At 41.9% G+C, this 19,193-nt stretch overlaps 1 protein-coding gene and 1 pseudogene across 1 annotated transcript in view; both read left to right on the plus strand.

The window, feature by feature from the left end:
* The window catches only part of LOC124594803 (uncharacterized protein KIAA0513), a 249,300-nt gene that overhangs the window by 171,369 nt on the left and 58,738 nt on the right, over positions 1-19,193 (plus strand). The window lies entirely within an intron of this gene.
* Positions 11,041-11,158, plus strand: LOC124597389 (annotated as a pseudogene).

A 19,193-nucleotide genomic window follows, 5' to 3' on the forward strand; every position in this document is an offset into this window, starting at 1 on the left:
CTGTCAAACACTACCACTCCAGCATCCTTTCAACTCCAAATTCACCACCTCATTCCTTAAACCTCTAACTAATTGCATCCTCACACATGACTACTTGTCCTTTGAGGGGCAGATATATGGTATGTAATGGGTATAAGTGCAGATATTTTATATGTGATGCCTTAGTATGTACTCACATCAATGCCTTGGTTGTTTTTCTTTGTATTAACCAGTCTTCCCACAAATACATAAAAAACTATAGGACCTAATGTTTTCTGCATGATTGTAACGGATCCAAAATGTGGACTGCACCTGTCAGTATAGACTCTCTGTCTTGCATCCATAAGTAGACATTTCAGTACCTGACCTGCTTCCCAGAGGAAAATGATCATTAATGTCTTGCTTGTGCCACATGTACTTGGAGGTACTACACAACCTAAAAATGTATGACTGTAATAGTTGTAATTATTAGTATGCAAATGATACAAATGCTGATGTAATGTTGTTCAGTACACCATTCTCATTCATCAGTGGATGTATCTCCACTTAAACTTGTCAGACCTTGTATAAATAAATCAGCAGCACAGCCATGGGCACTGGCATGGTACCCCCTATGCTAATCTGTTTATGGATCATCCAGACGAAATCTTATTATCGTCTTAAAATTGTCAACCCCTTGTCTGATTCAGGTTTATAAATGATATCTTCATAATTTGGACCCAGGACCAAGGAACCCTATGCTAATTCCTTCACAGCCTCAAAACCTTCTTTCCCATTTGATTCACCTGGTCTTCCTCAGCTTGATGTGCCACCTTCCTAGACATTGACCTCCACCTCTCTCATGGGTCCGTCCATACTTCTGTCCATGTCAAGCCCATAAACCAACAGTACCTGCATTCTGACAGCTACCATACCTTCCAAACCAGAAAAATCATCCTTTATAGACTGGCCACCATTCCATTGCCCAGTATGCTGTAGGTCTCACTAAGGCCTTCACAGAGAGACATTAACACCCAATCTAGTCCACAAATAGATTTCACCTGTCATATATTAACACATACCTAATACTCCCACCATCCCCAAGAACCAGCTGCATAGGAGCACCCCCAACCCCCCATTCCCCTGCCCATCGCCCCATTGTCCAATATTGGCCCAGACTGGTACACCAAAACTGTATCCTTCAGCAAGGCTTCGACTATCTATCGTCGACCTCGAAAATGTGGGACAGCCTATCCACAATCATTCTGTCCCCTCCTAAAGTGATATTCTGCCAAGCACCCAACCTACACAGTATCCTGATCCATCCCTATTCCACAACCACTCCCTATTCCATGCCATATGCATCATATCCCTGTGGAAGGCTCAAGTACAAGACCTGTCCTATTCACCTACACAGTAATTCTACTCCAATCCAGTCCTTTCACAGCCTTGATTCTATACCATCAGAGACAGAGCTACCTGTGAAAGTAGGCATTTCATATATCAACTCTTCTACAATTTCTGCCCAGCATTTTATGTGGGCTTGACCGCCAAGCAACTGTCCAACTGAAGTGAATAGCCACTGCCAAACTGTGGCCAAGAGCAGAGTTGATTACCCGGTGATGGAACATACTGCTGAGTACAATGTGTTCAATTTCAATAGTTGCTTCACAACCTGTGCCTTCTGGATTTTTCCTCCCACTACCAGCTGTTCTGAACTATGTAGATGGGAGTTATCCTTGCAACAAATCCTTTGTTTCTCTAATCCTCCTGGCCTCACTCTCTGTTAACCCCACACAGGCATGCCCTCTGACTTTTCCTCTGTTCTCTCACTCACTCTCAATCCACTCCCTTATGTCACCATAATTGTGCATTACTTGAACTTACCAGTTCTGCTGTCCATATACTGCATTTCTATTTTGTACATCTGCTGGCACCCTGTGGGTCATCAGCCCTCTGTCCCTAACCCTCCCTTCTGCTTGCTGTCTCTTTTCTCCCCCTCCACCCAACACAACCCCTCACTCCACTCTATCAACTGAACTTCAGTCGCAGCATTGTTGTGCATGCACACATGTACTCTTACAGTAATGTATAATAGAATGATCGGTGTATAGTGGAGATACTGAGTCACATATAGGCACAACAAAAGGATTGTCACAAGTAACAGATTTCAACGAGGAAGGTCTTTGTCAAAATTACACGACAAACACACACACACACACACACACACACACACACACACACACACACACTCAGGAAAATGCTGCTCACACACACATGACTGCAGTCTCAGGCAACTGAATCCACCAGACTGCGGTCATGTGCGCATGAGTTGCGTTTGCATGAGTGTGTATGTGTATGTTTTTTGTCTAATTTTGAGAAAGGTCTTACTGGCCAAAAGCTGTTATTTGTGACAGTCCTTTTGTTGTGCCTATCTATGACTCGCATCTCCACAATATGGTGAGTAACAACTTTCCTTTTCACAATATTGCTACATTCCATCCTAGATTTTCCATTGTTTGTTAGAATGATCAGTATCTTATTCTGGAAATACATTTTTTAAGGATTGTGTGAGTTTATTTTATGATGTATAAATTATTCTTCTAGAACAGTAGATGTCAAATAACTCACCTATAGCAGATCAATGCGAGGAGTACAGAAACACATAAGAGAAAACATCATTCACACTAACATCTAAGCACTACCTCTTTTTTCTAGCAAAAGGACACACACACACACACACACACACACACACACACACACACACACACACATAAACACACAAACACACAAACAAACACAGCTGGCCGGTGTGGCTGAGCGGTTCTAGGCGCCACAGTCTGGAACCGGGCGACCACTACAGTCGCAGGTTCGAATCCTGCCTCAGGCATGGATGTGTGTGATGTCCTTAGGTTAGTTAGGTTTAAGTAGTTCTAAATTCTAGGGGGCTGATGACCTCAGAAGTTAAGTCTCATCGTGCTCAGAGCCATTTGAGCCATTTTTGAGCCACAAACAAACAAATAAACAAAGCATTCTCCAGTGGCCCCACAAAGCATCTTACCAGGCCATGGGAGTGCTATGCTCCATGTATTGATCTGCTGTAAGTAGTGGTTGGTATGGGTACTTCACACTTGAGCTATATTGTAGGATGGGTTGCATGAGTGCTTTGTTCACAGTCTCCTTTGTAGACTGATTGCATTTTCCTAGTATTCTACCAATGAACTGCTGTCTGCCATCTGCTTTACCTATGACTGAGACTATGTGGTCATTCCATCCCTTCAACTAGTCATAGTCAGGTATATTTATGAATTGACAAATTCCAGCTTTGACTAATTGGTATTATACTTCTAGAACAGTAGATGTCAAATAACTCACCTATAGCAGATCAATGCGAGGAGTACAGAAACACATAAGAGAAAACATCATTCACACCTGACACTGGTTTGATGCAGCTCTCTATGCTACTCTATCCTGTGCAAGCTTCTTCATCTCCCAGTACCTACTGCAGCCTACATCCTTCTGAATCTACTTAGTGTATTCATCTCTTGGTCTCCCTCTACGATTTTTACCCTCCACTACTATTTTTTTTTTTTTTTTTTTTTTGCTTGGAAATGTATAATTTTACATTGTTGAATGTTTAAAGCAGGCTGCTAATCTTTGAACAACCTCCAAATCTTATAATGGTCAGAACAAATATTCGTGCAGCTTATTTCAAATAGTATTTCACTATAGATAACTGCACATCTGCAGAAGCCTGAGATTTTTTATTAGTATTATTCACAGGGTCATTAATATACAGCACAATGTACAGGTGCCAATATACTTCTCTGGGCAGACCCAAAGTTACTTTTCCATCTATCAATGACTCTCTGTGGAAAATAACTCGCTGCTTCACCACTACCAAAAAATCCTCAGCCCAGTCACAAATTTCTCTTACTTCCCCATAGAACTGAACTTTTGATAATAAGCATGGCTGTGATACTGAGTCAAATGCCATTCACAAATCAATGTTGTTGTGGTCTTCAGCCCTGACACTGGTTTGATGCAGCTCTCTATGCTACTCTATCCTGTGCAAGCTTCTTCATCTCCCAGTACCTACTGCAGCCTACATCCTTCTGAATCTGCTTAGTGTATTCATCTCTTGGTCTCCCTCTACGATTTTTACCCTCCACGCTGCCCTCCAATACTGAACTGGTGATACCTTGATGCCTCAGAACATGTCCTACCAACCGATCCCTTCTTCTCGTCAAGTTGCGCCACACACTTCTCTTCTCCCCAATCCTATTCAATACCTCCTCATTAGTTATGTGATCTACCCATCTAATCTTCAGCATTCTTCTTTAGCACCACATTTCGAAAGCTTCTATTCTCTTCTTGTCCAAACTATTTATCGTCCATGTTTCACTTCCATACATGGCTACACTCCATAAAAATACTTTCAGAAACGACTTCCTGACACTTAAACCTATACTCGATGTTAACAAATTTCTCTTCTTCAGAAATGCTTTCCTTGCCATTGCCAGTCTACATTTTATATCCTCTCTACTTCGACCATCATCAGTTATTTTGCTCCCCAAATAGCAGAACTCCTTTACTACTTTAAGTGTCTCATTTCCTAATCTGATTCCCTCAGCATCACCCGACTTAATTCGATGACATTCCATTATCCTTGTTTTGCTTTTGTTGATGTTCATCTTATATCCTCTTTTCCAGACACTATCCATTCCATTCAACTGCTCTTCCAAGTCCTTTGCTGTCTCTGACAGAATTACAATGTCATCGGTGAACCTTAAAGTTTTTATTTCTTCTCCATGGATTTTAATACCTTCTCCGAATTTTTCTTTTGTTTCCTTTACTGTTTGCTCAATATACAGATTGAACAACATCGGGGAGAGCCTACAACCCTGTCTCACTCCCTTCCCAACCACCGATTCCCTTTCATGTCCCTCAACTCTTATAACTGCCATCTGGTTTCTGTACAAATTGTAAATAGCTTTTCACTCCCTGTATTTTACCCCTGCCACCTTCAGAATTTAAAAGAGAGTATTCCAGTCAACATTGTCAAAAGCTTTCTCTAAGTCTACAAATGCTAGGAACATAGGTTTGCCTTTCCTTAATCTAGCTTCTAAGATAAGTCGTAGGGTCAGTATTACCTCACGTGTTCCAATATTTCTATGGAATCCAAACTGATCTTCCCCAAAGTCGGCTTCTACTAGTTTTTCCATTCGTCTGTAAAGAATTCGTGTTAGTATTTTGCAGCTGTGACTTATTAAACTAATAGTTCGGTAATTTTCACATCTGTCAACACCTGCTTCCTTTGGGATTGGAATTATTATATTCTTCTTGAAGTCTGAGGGTATTTTGCCTGTCTCATACATCTTGCTCACCAGATGGTAGAGTTTTGTCAGGACTGGCTCTCCCAAGGCTGTCAGTAGTTCTAATGGAATATTGTCTACTCCCGGAGCTTTGTTGCGACTCAGGTCTTTCAGTGCTCTGTCAAACTCTTCAAGCAGTTGCATATCTCCCATTTCATCTTCATCTACATCCTCTTCCATTTCCATAATATTGTCCTGAAGTAAATCGCCCTTGTATAGACCCTCTATATACTCCTTCCACCTTTCTGCTTTCCCTTCTTTGCTTAGAACTGGGTTTCCATCTGAGCTCTTGATATTCATACAAGTGGCTGTCTTTTCTCCAAAGGTCTCTTTAATTTTCCTGTAGGCAGTATCTATCTTACCCCTGGTGAGATAAGCGTCTACATCCTTACATTTGTCCTCTAGCCATCCTTGCTTAGCCATTTTGCACTTCCTGTCGATCTCATTTTTGAGACATTTGTATTCCTTTTTGCCTGCTTCATTTACTGCATTTTTATATTTTCTCCTTTCATAAACATAAATTCAATATTTCTTCTGTTACCCAAGGATTTCTACTAGCCCTCGTCTTTTTACCTACTTGATCCTCTGCTGCCTTCACCACTTCTTCCCTCAAAGCTACCCATTCTTCTTCTACTGTATTTCTTTCCCCCATTCCTGTCAATTGTTCCCTTATGCTCTCCCTGAAACTCTGTACAACCTCTGGTTCTTTCAGTTTATCCAGGTCCCATCTCCTTAAATTCCCACCTTTTTGCAGTTTCTTCAGTTTTAAACTATAGTTCATAACCAATAGATTGTGGTCAGAGTCCACATCTGCCCTGGAAATGTCTTGCAATTTAAAACCTGGTTCCTAAATCTCTGTCTTACCATTATATAATCTATCTGAAACCTGTCTGTATCTCCAGGCTTCTTCCATGTATACAATCTTCTTTTATGATTCTTGAACCAAGTGTTAGCTATGATTAGGTTGTGCTCTGTGCAAAATTCTACCAGGCGGCTTGCTCTTTCATTTCTTACCCCCAATCCATATTCACCTACTACGTTTCCTTCTCTCCCTTTTCCTACTGATGAATTCCAGTCACCCATGACTATTAAATTTTCGTCTCCCTTCACTATCTGAATAATTTCTTTTATTTCATCATACATTTCTTCAATTTCTTCATCATCTGCAGAGCTAGTTGGCATATAAACTTGTACTACTGTGGTAGGCGTGGGCTTTGTATCTATCTTGGCCACAATAATGCGTTCACTATGCTGTTTGTAGTAGCTTACCTGCATTCCTATTTTCCTATTCATTATTAAACCTACTCCTGCATTACCCCTATTTGATTTTGTGTTTATAGCCCTGTAGTCACCTGACCAGAAGTCTTGTTCCTCCTGCCACTGAACTTCACTAATTCCCACTATATCTAACTTTAACCTATCCATTTCCCTTTTTAAATTTTCTAACCTACCTGCCTGATTAAGGGATCTGACATTCCATGCTCTGATCCGTAGAACACCAGTTTTCTTTCTCCTGATAATGACATCCTCTCGAGTAGTCCCTGCTCAGAGATCCGAATGGGGGACTATTTTACCTCCGGAATGTTTTACCCAAGAGGACGCCATCATCATTTAATCATACAGTAAAGCTTCATGCCCTCGGGAAAAATTACGGCTGTAGTTTCCCCTTGCTTTCAGCCGTTCGCAGTACCAGCACAGCAAGGCCGTTTTGGTTAGTGTTACAAGGCCGGATCAGTCAATCATCCAGACTGTTGCCCCTGCAACTACTGAAAAGGCTGCTGCCCCTCTTCAGGAACCACACGTTTGTCTGGCCTCTCAACAGATACCCCTCCGTTGTGGTTGCACCTACGGTACAGCTATCTGTATCGCTGAGGCACGCAAGCCTCCCCACTAACGGCAAGGTCCATGGTTCATGGGGGTAGTACAAATCAATAAATATTGCATCTACCTGACTGCCTTGATCCATGGCTTTCCCTCTGTCATGTGAGAGAACTGCAAGTTGGATTTGAAACATGATCAGTGTTTTCAAATCCAAGATAGTTGGCTTGGAGGTGGTCATCTGTTTGGGATACTTCATTATATTTGAGCTCAGAGCATGTTATTAAGACTCTACAAAAGTGAATGTCAAGGATATTCAATAGTAGTTTTGTGGATCACTTCTGCTATCTTTCTTGTAGATGGGTGTGATCTGCACCTTCTTCCAATTACTGAGTGTCATTGGAGGATGACCTTTTTACAGACAGCATTGGTAATTCAGGTGTTTACAGAGATTGTTAACACTAGAAGTTAGCTGGAAAGAATCATCTACATACAAAAATTTATAAGCTAAAGTACGGACAATTGTCACATCAATTCCAAAATTTTGAGGAGGGTAGTGAAATTTTCTGTTATTAACTGATTTGAGATAAAAATGTGTTTGTTTATTGTATTGAACAAAAACTTAAACAAAGGAATACTACTCGCAAGCATTACCTGCAGTGCTGTGTAACTGATTTAATTCCCTCAATAATTGAATAGTATGTTGAAAATTGTGGATCATCGTGCCTAATTACCACATGAGTTTAACAATTTTCAGGCAACAATAACAGAATATTTTAAAAACTCATATTTCTTCACTCACTGTTTTGATGTTCACAATAAAATAGATACAAATCCAGCATCTCTGTTTCTTGCATTAAAACTGATTTTTTTTGGAAATATCATAATTATTCTACTTACAAACAACCATAGTTTTTTATTTTAAATTTATGTTTTGTTTCCACAAAAAAATCTTGAAAGGATAAGATCATACTTGGATCATTCCAGTGACTGACAGCGAGCTCTGCAGAGACTAGCCTTTTTCATGGAGTTTCAATTAAATTCACAACTTGCAGCCTTTTCCAGAACTGATTGTGGCCCTCTGGTTCCAAAACAGGTGCAATACTTGAACCAGAGACTTCAAAGGTTCTATTACAATCTAGGCTGTGATGTCTTGGACTTGTGCCATAGAGTTGAGAACTGTTAAGGCCTGCTAAAAAGATTAGATGTGCACTACACGCTAGAGATTGCTACCCAGATATCTAGCTGTATGTGGTGTGCACACAAGGTTTTAATTAGATTAGATGATTCTCCATTCAATTCAGATGATGATAGCTGTAGGAGATTTGGAAGTATCAGTGTAATACCCAAAGAAATACCCTGTACAAGCAAGAATATTAAAATCATAGTGATTAGTGCCAAATCATTTGTAACAAGGTGCCAGGTTTGAAGCTTGAAACATTTCTGCTTACAATTAAGACATAAACTGTTTGAAAGTTTGAGTCCAACAGTAGCAAATCATCTTGTTATTTTACAGAGATTCTTGTACAAGATAAAAAGCGTTGGAACAGGCAGGAGAAAGAAAGAAGACTTAGAGTTAAACATCCCATTTAGAGACGGAGCAAAAGTTCAAAGTAGGAAAGGATGGGGAACAAAATCAGCTATGCCCTATAGAAAGGAACCATTCTGGAATTTGCCTGGAGAAATTTAGGAAAATCATGGGAAACCTAAATCTGCATGGCCGGATGGGGATTTCAACTGTCCTCCCTAAAGCAAATACAGTGGGCTACTGTGCTAGATAGCTTGTTGGATTGGAGCAGAAAATAATCCACTATCTTGATGACTCAAAGGAGACAATAATTGTTGATCAAATTGTGAATTTCACTGCAGTAATTACTGAGGTGATCTCTTGGAATATGCTGCACCCTTACGTCATCAGAAATAATTGTCTTGCACCAAAATGTTTTGACATTCATGATTTACTTGTAGTCTCTTCACTTCTCTGTCACAAAACTTTTCATTAACTGTCTGACTGAGCAAACATTATGCAAAATACTGTGCGAAAACTGAGACATAGCTGTGTCTTGAACTGAACAAGTGGTTGCAGCCGTGATCATTTATGTAACTCTTTAGTGTTTACTTCCCTGTTAAGACTAAGGATATAATTATGATTTTATAACCCAGATGACTTTCCTACAAGATTTATGATATAATTTTGCTGGACAATTTAGACTAACAAAATTACAATAATGATTTTTTTATCAACATTATCCTCTTTTGATAAAATCATCAGAATTTCCATATATGCTTTATTTTTAATTTTTTTTCTTATTTACTTTGGGCTTTAACATTTACCTACATTAACTATAATATTAATTAATATAATCATCTTTCCAGGAAGTAAAACTCTTTGCAATGTTACATCATTCTTCATAAATACCTAGAACTAAATGACGTTAACAATACTATGTCTCACATATCCCTGTTATTACTTGATTTAGTTAACTATTTCATTTATAGAATAATAAATATAATATAATGGAAAACATTAGAAAAATGAACACAATTGATATATGTGTGGATGGATATGTGTGTGTGTGCGAGTGTATACCCGTCCTTTTTTCCCCCTAAGGTAAGTCTTTCCGCTCCCGGGATTGGAATGACTCCTTACCCTCTCCCTTAAAACCCACATCCTTTCGTCTTTCCCTCTCCTTCCCTCTTTCCTGATGAGGCAACAGTTTGTTGCGAAAGCTTGAATTTTGTGTATATGTTTGTGTTTGTTTGTGTGTCTTTCGACCTGCCAGCACTTTCGTTTGGTAAGTCACATCATCTTTGTTTTTTGATATATTTTTCCCACGTGGAATGTTTCCCTTTATTATATTAACTAAAATATGAAATTGACAGCAGCAGATTTTTTGTGGTGAATCTTAATGTGTATCAGGAGGTTAGGTTAATGGGAAATACAGATGGTGTATTTGTCACAGTAGGTAAAAACTGAAGTTCAGGTCAGATTGTTTGGACAATACTCATTATCAAGGGTGGACATAAACTTATAACTGGATCCTTCTATAAACCATCAGTCTCACACCCCAATATAATCAAAATCTTTATAGAAAAACTCGGTTTGATAATATATAAGTTTTCCAATCACACTGTCATCATCAAAAGAGACTTTAATTTTCAACAACAATTGGGAAATTACAACTTTGTAAGTGGTGGGCATGAGAAGGCATCCTGTAAAACATTACTGAGTGTCTATGTGGGAAGCAACTAATTTGGACAGTGATTGAGAATGCTTATATTATTCTTTGGCTGACTGGCTGGGTTTACTCTTAGTTCTAGTTTTACAGTTCTCTGCTTACTTTTGTTGTTGAGCTCCATTCTGATTAATCAAGTGAATAAATCTTGTTAACTCAGTTTGTGTGTGTTTCTGTTTATTTATGGCTGAGATGATAGAGGCTGCCTATAAATTGGTGACCCCAAAATTACAAGAAAAAGCAGAGACCTCATGCAATGTACAATGTGAAACAATGATTTCATGTCATAATGTTAAGCAAAGCCAGGCAGGAAGACAGTTTTATGCCCACAAAAGAACTGACAGAAACAGTTTAGGGGTCTGCAAAATCCAATTGCAGTATGAGATGACATGAGTTTATACCAACAAATGTTGAATACGACAGACAATTTGCTTGCTGAGTCTAACGTGGTTTCTACTCTGAAGATGAAAACACAAATACTGAAGTTCTTGTTGAAGAATCCTGAACTGTTCTTCACAATGCTGGGTTTGTCATTCATGAAAAGCAGCATTACATGTGATTATACAAAGTTTGCTGTAGTGCTTAACAGCTTAGATGCCCAAGCAGACAAAATGGTGTCAGATGTTATTTTGAAACCATCTTCACAAACTTGAGGCAACGGCTTTGCTGCAGTGGATACACCGGTTCCCGTCAGATCACCGAAGTTAAGCGCTGTCGGGCATGGCTGGCACTTGGATGGGTGACCATCCGGGCCGCCATGTGCTGTTGCCATTTTTCGGGGTGCACTCAGCCTCGTGATGCCAACTGAGGAGCTACTCGACCGAATAATAGCGGTTCTGGTCAAAGAAAACCATTGTAACGACCGGGAGAGCGGTGTGCTGACCACACGCCCCTCCTATCCGTGTCCTCACCTGAGGATGACGCGGCAGTCAGATGGTCCCGATGGACCACTTGTGGCCTGATGACGGAGTGCTTTTTTTCACAAACTTGAAGGGCACTTGGGTCAGAAGGATGTGTAAATCATTGGATCTACAAATGCAACAAGTGCTTCAGTTCAAGTGTATCGGTGATAGAATACCATCTGATTTCTGGTGTCATCTGAGGAGCATCATGGAAGTGGAAGCAATATCAGATGAAACACTACGGCATGTATGGCTAATGAAACTACTGCTTTCAGCAAAAATGGTGATGACGTGCGAGAAGAGTGACATTAATTCTGTGCCTGCAGTAGAGACAAGGTGCATGCTGCAGTGGGGCAGGAGAGTACCTCAGTGGTGGCACAGGTAGCTACTGACATCAACACTGAGGATACTGCAGTGATTCAAGTTGAGTAACAGACAAACATCAATGAGCAGCTCTGAAGTCTGAAAGATGGACACAATCCAGAAGCAATTGTTGGCATTGATGATGCCTAATCGGACCGGTGCAAGGTAAGATAAAGAAGAGGGGTATCCATCTGGCCAGCAGAACCAAACAGATGGCACAAGGAGGACAAAATCATGAGGTGCATTGGTACTGCAAGCATTTTGGTGACCAAGCCATGAGATGCACATCTCCTTGTGCATTCCCCAATGGGCTTACTGGCCTGCAGTAGGCATAGCAGGCTGTAGAGTTCCACAAGAATACCAAACTGTAGATGAGTAAGTTGCTGCTACTTCCACAGACACCAAAGGTGACATAGTCAAAAATAGGCAAATTCAGCTCTCAATATTGGCACAGGTATTCATGACAAATTGACAATATCCACACATACAGCAAAGCAAGTGTACCTGCTCACGTTATCACATCAGTTATACATGAAAGACAGGAAGGCAGACCAGTGCTATCTTACTGATCTGGGCTCAGATGTATTATGCTGCCATCCAGGTGAAATATGATGACTACAGTGCTGGGTGTCACTCTCCATCTTATGGCAACTAAAAATTCATCCATTGTTACTTATCATGAGTATGAAGTGACAGTTGACTTGGGATTTACTAAAAAGTTCAAGTAGAGGTTCATACTGGCAGATTTTAGTGAACCAATATTAGATGCAGACTTCATACACCACCAAGGGCTGGAACTAAAGCCAAGTACAGCACAAATTAAGATGGACAGCGAAGGGGTAACAGGTGCTATAGGCAGAAGTCCTAACAATATCATTGGCTGACCCAGTAGTTTGGTTTGTCCAGAAGCTAGACAAGAGGTTGTCAGCCAGCTGCAGAAGGTATTGCATACCATGGTGCATCCTGTTAAGACACCCAGTCATCCAGTCTCTCAACAGCCATGGATGCTAGCCTCTGATCACTTCTCAGTAGTGGCAGCAGAATTTGAAAAGTTGTTACAAGTGGGCATCATACAATTGCAAAACAAAGATGGTGAATGGAGGCTTTGCAGTGGTTACTGGCACTCTAAGCAAATGAACAATCCCCAAAAACTATTGTGTACCTAACATGTATTAGCCACAGCCACACTCTTCAGATGATGGAACTGCAAGGAGGTCTGTGACCAGATTTTGGACACAGAAGAAGATATTTTCAAGATTGCTGTGATAATCACTTATGGTCTGTTTGAATACTTATGCATTCCATTTTGTTTAAGGAATGCAGCTCAGTCATGGCAAAGATATGTAGACAAAATACCATGGGGCTTGGACTTCTGCTTTGCCTACCTCAATGATGTTTTGATATTTTCAAAGACACTGAATTATATGAGGAACACTTTTAAGGTTGTGTTCAACAGGGTACATAAATATGGCAAATAAATGAGGCAAATGTGTTCTGCTTCAGAAATAGGTGACATTTCTCAGTCACTAGGTCTCAGCTGCCAGTATTCATCCTCTCAAAGAGAAGATAGAAATCATTAAGAATATCCCTCAGCCAGCAGATTGCCAGCAATTAAGAAAATTCCTGAGGTTGTCAATTTTTGCTGATGTCACCTACCTGGAGCAGCAGAAATGCAGTTGCCATTGACACACTGGCAAGTAACAACACTACAGGTAAGCATTCACTGCCAGGGCTGCCCATTATTATTATTATTATTCTCGAGTCAGAAACATATAAATTTGGAGTGGCTTGCAGGAGCATGTGGCTTATGGTTTGTTCTTGTCCACAATCACAGGACGTATCTTCTGTTATGAAGCCCCGTCTCTTCAGGTTGTCTCTGTATCGTCCAACTCCTGATCGTAATCTGTTTAAAGATTTCCACATCAGCCAGCTCTTGTCATGTCCAAGTGGTAGTTCTTCAGCTTCTGGTGTCTGCAGGTGAGGCATCGACTTCTTCCATAACTCTAATCTTGCCTTCTCTGGTGAAATGGTGAGCTTCTCGGATGTTCTCAGGAAGCTCTTTCGCGATCTCAGCCGTTGCTGTGGTGGATTATGTCTGTGCAGTGGGTGGGCACTGTCCTGTTCCACTTTAAGTCTCTCCTTGTTGGCAGTTGACCATCATATCGATGAATATAGAAGGGATGCCCATGATGCAGATGCATTGCAAAGCTAAGGGCTAGTTTACAAAAAGCAATCCTCTTAACCCTCTAGTCAATAATGAACCATTAGCAACAGTGATCGATGCCAGCCACCTAACAGGCTATCAGGGTGGCTCTCCACCAAAATTTCAAGAATAGTTCGAAACCTTTGAGGTTTTTTCCCAGAAACTGATGGAGGCCCAATCTGAATGGTGTGTGTGATTCAAAGATGTCGGCCATTTATGAAGCCATACAACACTTTTGTCCTTACAATGAAGCTAGACTACTTACGGTCTACACAGATCATAAGCCAATTACTTTCATTTTTTGCAAAATCAGACAAGATTGTTTATACTGGCAGTTCTGCCGGCTATAGCTTACTGGGCAATTCACAACAAACATAAGACACATAAGAGGGACAGGAAATGTAGCGGCTGACTTTTTTTCTAGAGTCACTGTAATCACTGTTGCAATAAATTGCAGTCAGCTGGGAGCAGTGCAAGCTACTGATGAGTAGCTGCAACAGTATTTGCAAGATGGTTCAACATCTCTTCAGCTGAAACAAGTGTGGTTGCTAGGCAAAAAGTGCCTTATTGGGTGTGATGTATCTAGCTCTCACTTACACCATTCATGCCCAAAATACTATGAAGGGTACTTTTTGATAGCATTTACAACCTCTCCCACCTCAATGCAAAAGTCACCATCATCTGGTGATGGAGAAATTTGTGTGGCACAGTATTAAAAAAGACTGTTGCCAATGGTTAAGAGTGTGTGTAGCATGTCAACAATGCAAAGTTGGTAGATATGTACACAAACCAGTGGGAGCATTTCCTAAAGCAAAATGTCATTTCTCTCATGTTCACATAAACTTCATGGGCCCACATCCACCATCAGAGGGAAGTTGCTAAACATGGTGGAGAAAAAATGCCAGCCTTGGAGGTTGGCATACAGTTCCACATCCAGATTCAAGACTAAAGTTTATCTAGCAAAATCAGATCAGGTGAATTCTGAAAACACATGCATGAAAATGAGGAACTGGCAATGCTGTCACATCATGCAGCACATCAGAATGTACAGGGAACATGTATCACCACACAGTACCAAACTAACCATCGTACCTCAGTGGGTAGACTGCTCAAATATCAAATCCACATCCACCATGGAGCTATGGTTTGAAACCTTGTCAGGTTCCTTTTTTATTTTTTAGATGTCCCTTATTCTCATTGTTTATAAGCAGGACATCACAAGCCTCTGCACACAAACTAACAACTGGACTCGTGCAATAGGCCCCTGTAGACAGCCTAATACCCTCATGGTGAACCGCATCCAGCATTTTTAGGTATGAAGGCCTTGCTTACCTATAAATCTGGCATCCGCATTCAAGCTGGGGCTGCACGAATGCCTTATAAAGTTGGAGCAGATGTGCACTGTCAGCTCCCCAAGACCGATGACTGACACATTTCAGGATGTTTAAAGCTTCGAGACATCTCAGTTTCAGTTCTTTAAGGTGTGGCAACCATGTTAACTTGTCATCAAATATAAGACCCAGATACTTCATCTTCTCCTTAAAAGTGAAAATGGTGTCCCCCAGTTTTAAAACGGGCAAATTAAACAGACAGTGGGAATGATAAACTGTTTTCTCAAATGAGAATTTAAAACCTGTGGTGCAAGACCATTCCTCCAACTGCCTGATCATCAGCTGTAATTGCCGAGTGGCCATGGTGAGGCTGGAGGATGCACAGAAGATGGAGAAGTCATCCACAAACAAGGAACATAGTACTGGACATCGCAGTGTGGTGGTAATACTCCAACCCTGTATCTAAAATATCTGTCCGAGAGAAAGGATCGGATGAAGGTTGGGAGACGTCCACGGAAGCCCCACTGATGGAGCTGCAATAAAATATTATGCCACCAGGTAGTGTCATAGGCCTTTTCCAAATCAAAGAAAACACCGATAAGGTATTGCTTATGAAGGAAAGCTTGTTGAATTCTACCTTCGAGCAGGGTCAGGTTATCGAGAGTGGAGCGATACCTCCTGAACCCATACTCAAGACAAAAGTTTATCTAGCAAAATCAGATGAGTAGGGACCTGGTTTCAAGAACCCACATGAGATGCCGATTGATCATTTGCTCCAGTGTCTTTATGATGCAGCTTGTCAGGCTAATACTATGATAACTACCAGTTTCTGTCTGATCCTTCCCTGGTTTTAAAATTGGGATTAGAATAGATTCTTTCCATGAGTTGGGAAAGTCGCCAGTGATCCAAATTTTATTGAAGAGCTGAAGGAGGACTTCCTTCGACCATCAGTCCAACTGTTGCAACATGCTGTAGGTTATCAGGTCGTGTCCAGGGGTCATATCACAAGCAACCAACAAGGCAGAATCCAGCTCCCACAGAGAGAAAGGCTGGTTGTATTCTTCTATGTTGGTGGAACAAAAATCAAGAGCAACCTTCCCCTGGGCCTCCCGATATCAATGGAAGGTGGGATCCTGGCTGGAATCAGCCGTAATTGATTTATATAATTCAGCCATTGTCTGAGCTACGTCCCTCATCAATGTCACAAGAGACCTCTATATTCATACAGCTGCTATTGATGGTTGAGAGTTGTGCCTTAAGACCCTCCTGATGGCTTCCCATACTTTACTAGTGAATGTGGACTTATTGATGGAGTTCAGGAACGCTTGCCAAGACCTCTGCTTACTCTCCTGAATGATTCTCCTTGCCTTTGCTTGCGCCATTCGAAAGTATGCAAGATTCGCCTCTGTATGGCATTGATTGAACCTGTACATAGCTGCCCTCCTGTGCCTGATTGCAAAATGACACTCATCATTCCACAAAGGGACAGGTCACCGCCCAGGCACTTTCACAGACTTTGGGATGGGTGCATCAGTGGCATGGTGAATCACAACTGTAATGTGATCCACCCAGTCCTGGATGCCATCACAGTGTTCGAAAACAGCGAACTGCCTGTAAAGCATCCAGTTAGCCTTCTTGAGCAACCATCGTGGTGGCTTTCTTCCAGGATCTGCTCCATCAGACAGATGGATCCATATAGGGAAATGGTCACTGCTATAAAGGTCATCATCCACTGACCACTGAGCAGTGTCCCCAAGAGCAGGCGAGCAGAGGGAGAGGTCTATGGTGGTTGACAAACCTGTAGCAGTGCTAAAATGTGTGGCTTGACCCATGTTCAGCAGTATAAGATATGTGGCTTGTAGCGTATCCTCAAGTGTCCAACCCTTGGGGCATGTGGTGTTAGAACACCATAGAGCATTGTGTGCATTGAATTACCCCAAAAGGAGAAAGGGAGGGGTAGTTCATCAAGAAGGTTAGTGAGGTCCCCACCATCAAGAGGCTCATGGGGTGGTAAGTACACACAGCACACCGTAATGTCAACATGAGCCACTATCTGAACAGCAACCACTTATAGTGTTGTTGTTATGGGAATAGGTGAGGAGTGAAAAGTGTCCTTTATGAAGACTGCAATCCCATCTTTTGCCCTCTCACCAGTAAGGTCATCATCTCTATAAAGGTGATAGCCTCCAGGTACAGGAGTGTCAGTCTCTCTAAATTGAGTCTCTTGAAGGCAGAGGCAAAAGGGTCTGTCCTGTACAAGGGGTCTCAGTTCTGCCAGATGAGTCCTGTATCCATTTATAATTCCACTGGAGTTTGGGAGCCACTTCATCAATGTGGTCTTGATTTACCCCTGTGTCTGCTCCGAGGTGGTGAGGCACTTGTAGAGCAAGGCGAAGTTTTAGGACTGACTGGGTCTGGTGATGAGGCATCAAAATCTATGATGTCCTCGTCATCAATCAGATGTGCCAGAATGACATCTGATGGTGCCCGATCAGCTGTCAACCTGAATGTTGGGATCCTTTCCTTACTCCCCTTCCCAGCAAGGATGAGGGGGAAAGGGGGCGGTGAGAGCCACTTTTTGTTGAAGAAACTTTGCATTGAGGGGAACTCTGCTTTTGGCGTGCCTTTGGGCTGTGCACTGTGGAAGCAGGACTTGTCTCTTCCGTTGTAGCTGTCTGGATCGCTATGTCTTTCACTTTACTTTGGCACATACAGGTGCAAGTACACATGTCAGAGGTGGATAAGGGAACACTGGACATTGTCTGAATCGAAGCATCGACCTTAGTAACAGGTTTCTGCACCAACGAAGCATAAGAAGTGGTAAAGACAGGGGGTTTCATTGCCTGATAGTCCTTTTTGGCGTCTGCATAGGGGATCAACTTGGTTACGTTAATTTCCTGAATTTTCCATTCCTCTGCAAAAACTGGGCAAGCTCAGCTCCATACTGGATGGCTCCCAGAGCAGTTAATGCAGACCGCTGGAGATGGATAGTTGGTCTCAGATTCATGGGGTGCCTTTCCACACTTCCCACAAGTCGCTTCACCTCTGCGACTCAGCATTGTATGGCCAAAATGCTGGCATTTGAAGCATTGCATAGGGTTAGGTACATAGGGCCGAACCCTAAGATGGAGGAAACCTGCCATGATGTGTTCAGAGAATTGAAGGTCACAATTGAAGTGGCAGTCTTCTCAATCTCTCCATTGTTCTTGCAAGTCCTTTGTTCCACATCTATGATCCCCTGTGGTGCCCATTCTTGTTTGAGTTCAGCAACATCTATATCCATAATATCCCAGCAAGTTAGCACACCTTTGCTGGAGTTAAGGGAGTTATGCAATTCAACAATGATGTCATACTCACTCAGTTTCTGGGACTTCTTAAGGAGTTCCACCTGCTTCACCCGGTTAGTCTCAACAAGCAAGGAACCATTGCGCTACCACTTAATAGACTTTATGGTACCAGCCAGCCCTTCCAAGCCTTTATGAATAGAGAAGGGGGACACTTTCTCAAATGACCCCTCCTTCCTCTTGATCACTACAAATACACTGTTATTCATGACTCCTTGAGCCCTGTTACTGACAACAAAATGACTAGCAGGAGGACTAGCCTCCCTCATTCTTTTTGATGAATGGGTGTGGGAACTCCCAGGCAGTACACCCTTCCCGCTGGGAGAAGAAGAAGAAAAGCTCGAGGGTTCCATCTCGGTCCCATGAGCAGCTATGGGAATAAGGGTCCACTCAGACAGACAGAGCCCCACATGCCTGAGTAAGCCTTATACAACTGAGGTGCGGCAGGTTCCCCAGAGGTTGCTAGCTAACAACTGTTCCACCTCAACAGCCATGCATCTCATCGGCACGCAGTACACCTTGAGATTGAGGTTTTTTTGTAGAGGTTTATTCCATCCTCGCCATCTGGATGATCGAGCCAAGATCCCCTTCTCTGAGACACACAATGTTCCCCCACCGAGCCACACGGTGGTTGCTGAAGCATGCCCAGAGCTTACGGTGACA

Source organism: Schistocerca americana, chromosome 2, assembly GCF_021461395.2.
Source record: "Schistocerca americana isolate TAMUIC-IGC-003095 chromosome 2, iqSchAmer2.1, whole genome shotgun sequence".
In the NCBI taxonomy this organism is placed as follows: Eukaryota; Metazoa; Arthropoda; class Insecta; order Orthoptera; family Acrididae; genus Schistocerca; species Schistocerca americana.